General features: G+C 34.1%; 1 long non-coding RNA gene across 1 annotated transcript; it reads left to right on the forward strand.

The window, feature by feature from the left end:
* Nucleotides 1-758: 758 nt before the first annotated feature.
* Nucleotides 759-1,774, forward strand: LOC146955571 (uncharacterized). Its single transcript, XR_015016701.1, has 3 exons — nt 759-892; nt 1,390-1,455; nt 1,746-1,774. It is a non-coding gene; the product is annotated as an uncharacterized LOC146955571 (long non-coding RNA).
* Nucleotides 1,775-12,499: the final 10,725 nt, after the last annotated feature.

Here is a 12,499-nt window from a genome sequence, read left to right on the forward strand (position 1 = left end):
ACCTAAAGACACATAGTGAGGAGTCCACTCACGACCACGCTTATTCTTGATTACCTGCAAGTTACTCATACGAAGGGCAACATTTTCAAGCAGAAGGGGTGAGATTTCATAAACAATAATATTAAGCATATATTTCATCAATTATATTTAACAACTTAAACTTTATCAATATATCATAATAACAATTATGTAAAATCATTGCATCATAATCATTCATCAACATAAGCATATAGCATCATATCATCACCATAGACAACTTCTTAATCGGCATCAACATCAACTTCATAAGACAACTTTACTCTTGACTCGACAAATGCAACTCGACTCGACTATGCAACTCTTATCATCTTAGATCATCTTGAATATGCAAATGCATGTGGTACCAATCCAGGGCATCAAGCCCTCAACATATTTGAGTGTAAAAAGGCTCCAGGGCATCAAGCCCCCAACTCAATTGAGCAAAAACTCCAGGGCATCAAGCCCTCAACGTGTTTGAGCAAGGCTTCAGGGTATCAAGCCTTCAACTTGAATGAGTATGCATGGACTCAACATCTTACATCTTAAGCATCTTGAACATCTTATATGACTCCAATACTTTGGACGACATCTTACAACTTTACAACTTAGACCGACATGTCGACTTTATAACATTGTTTTGAAGATGGCTGAATTTGATCATAAGGTTGTCTCATTGTCCATTATTTCCATGGAAGAAGTAACGATTACACGCATAAATGGTTTTTGTTTTTATTTATAGGCACAATCTATAGCACCGTTTACTTGTAGCTTTTAAAAGTCAAATAGTCTAGTGTTACTTCTCTTACCTTATTTGCAAGCATTACTTGAAGAGTGGATTTCCTCTCGTACATTTATCGAGAAGTGCCCAGATAAGGTACAATAAATTATAAACTTTTATTATTCCTGTATTTGAATACTGACGAGTATTTCATTTTAGTATGTTGAGAGGCACGGAAAAGAACTCAATTGGTGATTTGTTCTTAGAAAATCCTTTTAAATGATAGAAACTACAGAATCAGAATGATGCCAAAGAAATAATCTTGTAAAACGTCAATAAGAACAGTGCTTATAAATAAACCACTTTTAGTTATTAATTTTAAAAACATTCAAACAATCTGCTCCAATTTATCATGCAACTAAAAATGTCAAACCAAACAAGCCTCGGTCTTCCTATTTCTGAACACATATTCATTTTTTCCTTCATAAATATGAATAAGGTCTCCTCCGCTCGCAACTATTATTAGATATTTTCTTATATTCTAACACTCTAACTCAAACAAAAAACATATATATTCTAACATGAATAAACTAATAAATGTTGGAATTTCGTTCAGTTCATCTGTATTCTGAATGTTGTTAATCAATTTGCAGGATCTTGATAAGCTCATAGACAACTTGAAAACCATACAGGATTATCTGTGGTCGTTCACATCGCAGGTGTGTCACAAAAATATAACATTACATTGATTGCTAGAATTTTTGGATATCATTTTTTTGATAACTACCAAGACAACTCCTGCATGTTGTCACAATTCAAATTGTTCCATATCTGCCTTTTATGTAGACATTTTTATCTATTTGCTAGATTGCTTTTATTTATTTATTTATTAACAAATGAGAAACATTTGGCATGAATTCTTATTTCTGATTATAGTATTACGTTAAGCCCTTATAAATTTGTGATGTTAATTTTATTCATCTGCACTTCTTATCATATGATGCTACAGGGGTTGACCGTGGTAAATGTTTCCTCAGACATTGGATTGGCTTCATGGTTATCTTCTTCAGGTATTAATTGCAAAAAATTGATTATGTATGCCATCTTTGGATTTTGGTATATATTTATCTTCTAGTCAATATTGCAGAGAAATAAACTTGATAGAAGATAGAAAGGCGAGTAGAGAATTCCCTAATCTATAGAACATTTTTAATTCCCTAATCTAATAAATTAGGTAAAAGTTATTTCAGTCAACCAATTTATTTATTGTTTTTCTTCATTCCCGAGCACAAACCTTAAACGACAATCATTTAGAAATGGAGGGCACGTTTTGGAAGAATGAAATCTAAGACATTCTAATATGTTAATGGTAATCTATAAGGAACAAAACTTGGCCTGAATTTAACTCATCTTGTTCTACTGAAAATGCGTAACATTATTTTTTTACTTTCCAAAATTCGTCATTCCTTTAAAAAGTAGTTGCATCAGTTACAGTTACAGTTACAGTTCAGGTTGGTACTTTTTGACATGCTTCTGGAAGCATATATCATTGACAGCATGAAATTACTCCAATGTTCCTATTCTTCTGAATGATTTTCGATTTAATTTCTTTCAGTGCGTCGAGCAAGGTACTTCATTAGGGTCGCATGAAAATGTTACACCTGTGGCTGCAAAATAGATTTTATGATGATTCCTTTGCATGTAATATCATTATTTCAATCATAGGACTCCTTCCAACCTTGATTAGCTATAGAAATAACCACAGTTAGTTGACAGTTAGGAGGATATAGGTTCTATATAGTTAGCTCTACTTGAATTTCATTTTTGTGTGAAATATTACGAGTTCAATGAGAATAAAGTTGGAGTTTATGCTATACTTCTCACATAATCCCTTTGATGGTATCTAGATTCAACTTGACGTTGGAAGTGGATGATGCTGGAGAATAAATTACTTTCAAATCAAAAGGGAAAGGAAACTAGTTGCTCTCTCATTCATGACTTGGAAGAAAAAAAAAATCAGCATTCCCTTGTAAAACTTGTAATTATTAAATCCATCATTGTATGACACCAAAAGGAAAAAATCCATCATTATCAACATTTTAACTGAAATAATTAATCAATTATGAATTTATTATTTGTTTACCAGATACTTTAACTTTGTTTAATTTTGTTTTTCTTTCTTGTATTTGATATCAAAGTAGTACTGTCTAATGACTATTGACTATTGTCAATGAACTTCTATTATAGAATAGTTCGGTAGCTTTATAACTGATGTGGATAGTGAGACGGTAAAAATGGATTCTAGGGACGAACCGATAAAATCCAAGTCTCAGTGTAGGAATTCTAATGATTTAGAATAGAATTCGGTACAAAAGAGAAATCATGTAAGAATAGTGTTGAATGAGAGTTTTAGGGTTTATCATAGAGAAGAAGATAATTGTTGAATATTGATTGATTGCAAATGAGGCACAAGGCCAAGTTTAAATACAACCCTCAAGGCTAAAAGAATAAAATGGCATAAGGTAAATATTATTTAAATAAACTAATTATCTAACAATACCCTTCCCTTCAAACATCCTTGTCCTTAAGGATGAAAAATCACAAGTTCCATGTTTAAGAGGCAAAGCTTTCCATTTGTGTAGAACCTTAGCATCTCGAACATTTCCTCTATTGACCATCTTCCTGTGGAAAATGGTTATAAAAGCAAACTGATGAAGAACTAGCTGAGCTTGCTTTAGTGTAGAGTAGAAGGAAACAAAAATATGTGTTGTGAATAGCATCCTGTGGAACACAAGGAAGAAGTTGTGCATATTTGAATTGGGAAAACATGCGGTGACTTTAATCAACGAGACTCCTTGTAGCTGAAAAATTGATTCCAAGCCTTGCCAATAAAGTTTAGAGCCATTTTGATTGAGTTTCCCCGATCACTTGCATCCAGAATGAATGTATCCATGCACTTACACAAACAAAATAAAAACTGTGCTTCCTCAAATAATTCAACAGCCACAGTAGATGCATTACTCAATATATCATCTTCAATTGTCAAAAACCAAAAGAAAATTATCATGAGAATATAGTTTGTAGTTTTCCTGTCCACTTTAAGGTACTGACATGGATGCAATGAACATAATTTAACTACCTTAATTAAGTAAAACTTTCCTGGAACAAGGTTAATTGTAACCTCAACATCAAATTTCATAGGATCATACGTTTTCTCCTCCATCTTGGCAATTAATTTTTTTGCAAGGTAGTTGATAGATTCCAAAGTGTATGCAGGCACTATTGGAGTGTACCTAATATTGTCAATGTGAGCTGAAACAAGCTTTCCAATCTCTTCATTATCCATTTCCATATATACAAAATTCAATTTCCCTTTGAAAGATTTAATTACTTCCTGAAAAACTATTGAAGTTAGAAGTAGTAAATATTGTTCTGCAGCTAGAGCTTGAAGGGCTAGAGCAATTGATTTTGAAATAAACCTCAAAGCTTCTTCATGATAAACCAACACAGAAGCCAACCCAACAGCAATATTAACCCTATGAGACCAACTCAACAATTTCCCTATCTTAGGTTCTTTGTAAATCATCTTGTCAAAGCTTCTATTAGGCATGAAATTATAAACAAGAACCAGCTCACCTTTCTCAACACACCAACCCGACAACTGAACCGAATTCTTGTGCCTTAAACCAATGGACAATTCAGAGAGAAAATCGGTCTTCCCTTCATGAGAATGCCTCGACCTTTTCACTGCAGCAATGGTTCTAAAAAAATATAAAGAAAGCTTTATACACAGTACAAAATGAACTGTAACCAATAATTCTTCTAGGATGAAACTCTCTTCTTGTAGATTCCAGTTCTCTACGATCAAACTCTCTAGGACAAGCAACAAACCAGGTTTCGAAATCGTTCGATGACACTTTTCTCATGTTCATTTCTTTGTGTAGGAAAACTATGTGTGCATTTTTCTTGAATAATGGCAGAGAACTTACTTTTTTCCATATCCAAACAAAATTAAGAGCTTGATCCTTCTTATTTCTTTCACCAATTCCCCTCATATTGTAAGGTAGCCAAGATAACTAACATATATGCCCAGAATGCAAAAGTTTCAGAGAACATAAAATCAATATTTTGGAAAAAGTGTAATTATCATGTGTTTTACATGTCCTATGCATGTCTTTGACTAATTCAAAAGCAACATCTTCCAGCTCATTTTCCATGCACATGCTACTGATAGCATTACAAACAGGTACATGACACTTTGGCATTTCCTCGAACAATTGGAGGACAGTTATTATTTGTGTGAATGAATACTCATCTAAAAATTGCATTGCTGTGATACCTTTGGTGGTAATTGAGAGACGCCAATTGAGTGACGACGTGCGAACGACATCAGGTGGTTCCGGTGGTGGGTGCAACGAATTTGAAACAGAACATCGTGGGAGAAACGAGAGAGGTATCGATCCGCCGGGATCGAAACATTGAAGATTGTCATAGCTTGATGCATTAAATGTGTTACTTGAAAGGAGTTGAAATGCAGTGAAGAGGGTGCAAAAGGTTTAGAGGCTAATTATTACTTTTTCAACCCTATTTATTTCTCACGCGTCCTATTTTGTTTAATATTTTTTCTTTCTTGTATTTAGGGATGGGAATAGGCTAGGCCGAGCTAGGCTTTGCAAGGCCTAAGCCTGGCCTGCCATATTTTTTTAAGGCCTGAGTCTGGCCTGCGACCTGTCATAAGCCTACTTTTTAGGCCTGAGCCTGACCTTCTGAAAGTCTGATACGGCCTGCTAGCCTGTTTAAAAGCCTATATTTTATGAACATCTTTAAGTAAGCAATGTGATCTAAGTTTAAATGGATTAGCGAACTAATAGTTCAATTAAATTAAACTCTCTTTTGATAATCAACACAAGGTTTCAGAGAACATAAAATCAATATTTTGGAAAAAAGTATAATTATCATGTGTTTTACATGTCCTATGCATGTCTTTGACTAATTCAAAAGCAACATCTTCCAGCTCATTTTCCATGTACATGCTACAGATAGCATTACAAACAGGTACATGACACTTTGGCATTTCCTCGAACAATTGGAGGACAGTTATTATTTGTGTGAATGAATACTCATCTAAAAATTGCATTGGTGTGATACCTTTGGTGGTAATTGAGAGACGCCAATTGAGTGACGACGTGCGAACGACATCAGGTGGTTCCGGTGGTGGGTGCAACGAATTTGAAACAGAACATCGTGGGAGAAACGAGAGAGGTATCGATCCGCCGGGATCGAAACATTGAAGATTGTCATAGCTTGATGCATTAAATGTGTTACTTGAAAGGAGTTGAAATGCAGTGAAGAGGGTGCAAAAGGTTTAGAGGCTAATTATTACTTTTTCAACCCTATTTATTTCTCACGCGTCCTATTTTGTTTAATATTTTTTCTTTCTTGTATTTAGGGATGGGAATAGGCTAGGCCGAGCTAGGCTTTGCAAGGCCTAAGCCTGGCCTGCCATATTTTTTTAAGGCCTGAGTCTGGCCTGCGACCTGTCATAAGCCTACTTTTTAGGCCTGAGCCTGACCTTCTGAAAGTCTGATACGGTCTGCTAGCCTGTTTAAAAGCCTATATTTTATGAACATCTTTAAGTAAGCAATGTGATCTAAGTTTAAATGGATTAGCGAACTAATAGTTCAATTAAATTAAACTCTCTTTTGATAATCAACACAAGGTTTCAGAGAACATAAAATCAATATTTTGGAAAAAAGTATAATTATCATGTGTTTTACATGTCCTATGCATGTCTTTGACTAATTCAAAAGCAACATCTTCCAGCTCATTTTCCATGGACATGCTACAGATAGCATTACAAACAGGTACATGACACTTTGGCATTTCCTCGAACAATTGGAGGACAGTTATTATTTGTGTGAATGAATACTCATCTAAAAATTGCATTGGTGTGATACCTTTGGTGGTAATTGAGAGACGCCAATTGAGTGACGACGTGCGAACGACATCAGGTGGTTCCGGTGGTGGGTGCAACGAATTTGAAACAGAACATCGTGGGAGAAACGAGAGAGGTATCGATCCGCCGGGATCGAAACATTGAAGATTGTCATAGCTTGATGCATTAAATGTGTTACTTGAAAGGAGTTGAAATGCAGTGAAGAGGGTGCAAAAGGTTTAGAGGCTAATTATTACTTTTTCAACCCTATTTATTTCTCACGCGTCCTATTTTGTTTAATATTTTTTCTTTCTTGTATTTAGGGATGGGAATAGGCTAGGCCGAGCTAGGCTTTGCAAGGCCTAAGCCTGGCCTGCCATATTTTTTTAAGGCCTGAGCCTGGCCTGCGACCTGTCATAAGCCTACTTTTTAGGCCTGAGCCTGACCTTCTGAAAGTCTGATACGGCCTGCTAGCCTGTTTAAAAGCCTATATTTTATGAACATCTTTAAGTAAGCAATGTGATCTAAGTTTAAATGGATTAGCGAACTAATAGTTCAATTAAATTAAACTCTCTTTTGATAATCAACACAAGGTTTTAATGAATTCGACTATATATTGTATCATATTTCTATTCTAGTTTTATAATAATCATTTATATATGCAAAAAGTTAATGTATACTAATAAAGCTTAAATTATTGAAAAAGTTTACAAATTTATATTTTAATTCAAAATAAAAAATAAAACATAATAATAAATAATATTATTCATATTACTTAAATAGGCCGCTCTAATAGGCTTAAGAGGCTTTTTGAGAGGCCTATGGCCTGGCATTTTAAGTTAAATAGGCTTAAAAAAAAGCCTAGGCATTCTCTATTTAAGAAAAAAGTCTGGCCTGGTCTGGCCTATCGTAGGTTAGGCCATAAGCCCCTGTAGGCCGGCCTTGCCTATTTCCATCCCTTGTATTTGATATCAAAGTAGTACTGTCTAATGACTATTGACTATTTGTCAGCGAACTTCTATTATAGAATAGCTCGGTAGCTTTATAACTGATGTGGATGTGGATAGGCAGTGAAGAGGGTACAAAAGGTTTAGAGGCTGATTATTACTTTTTCAATCCTATTTATTTCTCGCGCGTCCTAATTTGATTAATTTTGTTTTTCTTTCTTGTATTTGATATCAAAGTAGTACTATCTAATGACTATTGACTATTTGTCAACGAACTTCTATTATAGAATAGCTCGGTAGCTTTATAACTGATGTGGATAGGCAGTGAAGAGGGTACAAAATGTTTAGAGGCTAATTATTACTTTTTCAACCCTATTTATTTCTCAAGCGCCTTTTTTTTTCTTTTTAAAATACCCCTGCTTTGGATTATAAATCCGAACTAGATTGTCAAGAATTTTCAGATTATATAATCTGATTTTGTCTTTGACCAGAATTTTAATTAAACTTTGGTTTATTTATATTATTTTGATGCCAAAATCATAAAATAAATGCAAATATAAACAAAATTAAAAGGACAAAATGATACAAAAAATCTCATTTTATTATTATATCAATACATTTACAATAAAATAAAGTTTAAGCTTGTTACATAAAATTAGGCATGGCAACAAAACTCATGCCCATGGGTACCTGCCCAAACCAACCCCGATTTGACGGGTTTTCCCCGATTTGACTGGGTTTGGATATGGGTTTGGGTTTTCCCCGATTTCAAAATACAGATACGGGACAGGTAACGGGGATATATGTACCCACCCCGAACCCATACCCAAACCCTACCCGAATGTAGAAAGGTCATTTTTTTTTTTTGTTGAGGGGGTTGATAATGATATGCCATGTTATTTGGTTTGATAATTGTCATGATATAAGAACTTTCATTGACAGTTAAAGGAGCAACCAAATTATTCAATAAGAAAATTTGAAAATGAGCGCAAATTGTTGGATAATGCATTACAACATTACCATTGAAGCTTAAAAAAACTTTTTTTAATTAAAAAAAAAATTAAACAAATTTTATTAAAGGCCAACGATGGAAACACATTGTTGTAGAAGGAAAAGGAGGAAAGAGTGTGAGAAATGGTGAAGGTTGAAAGGGTATTTATAATGGAATGGGTGCATAAATTGTAACTACATTTAATGCAAAGTCAAAAAAGGTGTTCAAAGGGGTTTTACCAGCCATTAAAGCTAGTAATAACCTTTGAAAAACGTGTTTTATGAGTTACACACCACTGTCCAAAACTCTGACTTGTTTTAGATTATATAACTGAAGCCCTATCGAAGCTTTTTCAGTTTATATAATGTGAAATGCTTCAATACTGTGTGAAAATGAGAGAAACTTTGTACTTTATGTAGGGTGGGGGATGTTTCAGATTATATAATCCAAAATAGTTCATGACATATTTTTTGTGTGGTCCTCATCGCACCGACAATTTTTGTGGTCCACGACTCTCGGAAACCTTTATAAATAGGTGTCCCTGTTTTCATAACCAGTAAATCATACCCCAAAAAAATCATGGAAAACTATGTCATTGATCCGAACACCAAGCTAGCTACAGTACAGGATTCGCACTAATGTCACACTCTCCAGGTTGAAGGATCGGCTGGATCAAATCAACCGTCAACTCAACACATAGACACACGGAAGATGGACAGTGTTGAGTATCGACGTCCATCGACCGACTCAGTCGAGAGTCTGCGGTTTAGCCGGATGAAGCTCATGAACGACGACGTGATACCATGTTCTCGATCTTTGGTCAGTACAATACTAGAGGATCGATCAAGTTGGACGCTTCGTTGGTTAGATCTGTTGAACAAATTCAAAAAAGTTTAATCCGACCCAGGAACTACGAAGAGATCAGAGCACTCCTGGACGCACCAGACGAAGACATTAGTTTAGTTTATCCGTGATCTATTATGTTTTATTCTATTACGTGTTTTAGGTTGTTTTTATTATGTGTTCTATGTTAGTTTTATGTTGTTGAATTATGTTGTTTGATTTTGTTTCTGAAGATCTTCATCATGCAGTCAAAAATCTCTCTGTTGAAATTTACGCTAAAGATGTTCATTTAAAAATATAGATATATAGATAGTTTCTAAAGATCTTCATCATGCTGTCAAAAATCTCTCTATTGAACTTTACATTAAAGATGTTCATTTAAAAAGATAGATAAATTATGAAGATCTCCATCATGTTGTCAAATATCTCTCCGCTTAACTTTACGCTAAAGATGTTCATTTAAAATATAGATAGATAGTTTATGAAGATCTTCATCATGCTGTCAAAAATCTATTTGTTGAACTTTACACTAAAGATGTTCATTTAAAAAGATAGATAGATAGATTCTGAAGATCTTCATCATGCTGTCAAATATATCTCCGCTTAACTTTACGGTAAAGATGTTCTTTTATGAAGATAGATGGATAGATTCTGAAGATCTTCATCATGCTGACAAATATCTCTTCGTTTAACTTTACGCTAAAGATGTTCAATTAAAAAGATAGATAGATAGTTCTGAAGATCTTCATAATGCTGTCAAATATATCTCCGCCTAACTTTACACTAAAGATGTTAATTTAAAAAGATAGATAGATAGATAGATAGAAAATTTGAAGATCTTCATCATGCTGTCAACTATACCAAGAAATATAGGGTGTACGTCCAGTTCAGACTAAATAATCTGAAATAGTTCAGGACAAGATTTTTTTTTTGTGGTCCACGATGCACCGTTAGTTTCTGTGGTCCATGACACACAGAAACTTCTATAAATAAGTGTGCTTGGTTCATTTGCTGTAAAACACAAACAAACAAAAAAAAAACTTTGAACACCAAGAGGTTTCTCTGAGTTAGATCTTGCTGCCTTGGCGATATAAATATCCCAGTTGGCAAGGCACCAGGATCTAACTCAAAACAATCCTCTTGAAACACCTTGTCTTTCATCGTTATGTTGCAGATCTGATTCTGAAGGGATTCTTATGAACTTGATCAAGTTGAACTGACGATCGAAATATGTCAATTGGCAGGCCAGCAGAATCAAGTTCAAAATCACCTCTTCCAACACCTTCCAAGAAGATTCATCACTTTTGTTATTTTCTTGTTTTAATTTAAGCTGTTTAATTATTTTTGTACTTTTTTAAAAAAAAATTCCTATGTCATTGGCCATGAAAACCTACCAAAAATAAAACTTAAACACATTCTTGTGTTGTTCGGATTATATAATCCGAAAATATTTAGACAGGTTCGGATTATATAATCCAAATCCTCTCAGTTTATTTGGACGGTGGCGTTTCACTAAAGGTTTGGACGGTTTGTGGTGTGTTTAGTACATTTTTGGACGGTTGGGTCATGGAAAACAAAGTTTATCTTTGCTCCATTTATGTTTCCTCCATTTACTCCTTTCCAATGTACTGATTTGTGACATGTGGCCAAAATAAATCCAATGGTTGATATTAAAAAAATCAAATTAAAAGACACGTGTGTATGTTGAAGATTTCGTCTTTTCATCTTGTTCCTCTCATCTTCTCCACAGCGTCACAGTATCGGCTTCATCCTCCAAATTGTCATTTGCAGAATCTGTTCAATAAACTTTTTAATTTTCAATTTATGATTTTTGTGGTTTTCTCACAAATCAATCAAAAAGTAACAAACTTATATGGAATATTCGAAACACTGGTGTTTTAAGAATCAAAATCCAAAACATTCAAATCTTGTATTTTCTTTTTAATGGTTTAAATCAGCCTCAAAGGTTTTTTTTAATCTAAAGGATTAACAGGATTGTCAATTTAAAATTCATTCAATCCCTTTGTAATGATTCGAATTTTAATTAATTAATTAATTTGTTCTTCAATTTTAGAAAGACTCTCTGTTTTGATTAATTTATCTCATCAAAATCGTTCATGTGGTTATGGATTTTGCAATGAAATTGGGAAATTGAAAGGGTAATGAAGGAGGTGGAGGAGAAAGGTATTAGGTGCCCGAGATTGAAGAAAGCATGTGATGATGTCTTTTAATCTGTAAATTAAAAAGGAGTATATGGTGCAAGCATAAATGGAGCAAAGATGAACTCATGGAAAACATATTATTTGACTGTAGTTATGATCTAGGACTTGTTTAAGGCTATATGCTTGCATCTTCGTTATGATCTAGGACTTGTTTAAGGTTATATGCTTGCATCTTCAAAAAATTCCTTCATTCTCCACTTTCCATCTTTTCTTACTTTTTCTTAATCATTTTTTAATTTCTTTTAGGAGTATTTATGGTGTCATAGTCATTGTTGACCGTTCATAGAATCCTTGCAATTGCTTTGCAGTTTGTGCGGGGATTCTACCACGATCAGCAGAGACTTTTGGCATTAAATACAACACAAAAAATGGAGTTTGTAATACTTCGGATTTTAGAATCCGAAAAATGCTAAAAATCTATCTGGTTTGAATTATATAATCCAAACCAGGGATAGTTTTGTAAATTTAACAGGGCGTGCGAGAATAAAATAGAGTGGAGAAAATAATAGTCTTAGAGGGTTATTATGAGATAATAGTCGCTTTGTCTCCAACAATTTCTTTAATGGATTACCTCTTGTGACATTTTCTCTAGATTTTCTCCGAGCTAAATCTCGGCCCTTAATTCCACTCGAGGGTAATGCCACTAGAGAGGATCCAAAGTTCAAACCGATCAGTGTTATATAGAGGTGAATATTTTGTAATAGTAATAATAAGAGAAATTTTATTTTGACAACATATAAGTTGTGGGACAACGTATAATTCTACCATCCAACCACTTTTTCACTTTTTTTATTTGGCTAAAATATGGTTTTAGTTCCTGCAAAT

Source organism: Medicago sativa, chromosome 1 (assembly GCF_051527215.1).
Source record: "Medicago sativa cultivar Bolivia chromosome 1, Bolivia_mono, whole genome shotgun sequence".
Classification (NCBI taxonomy): Eukaryota; Viridiplantae; Streptophyta; class Magnoliopsida; order Fabales; family Fabaceae; genus Medicago; species Medicago sativa.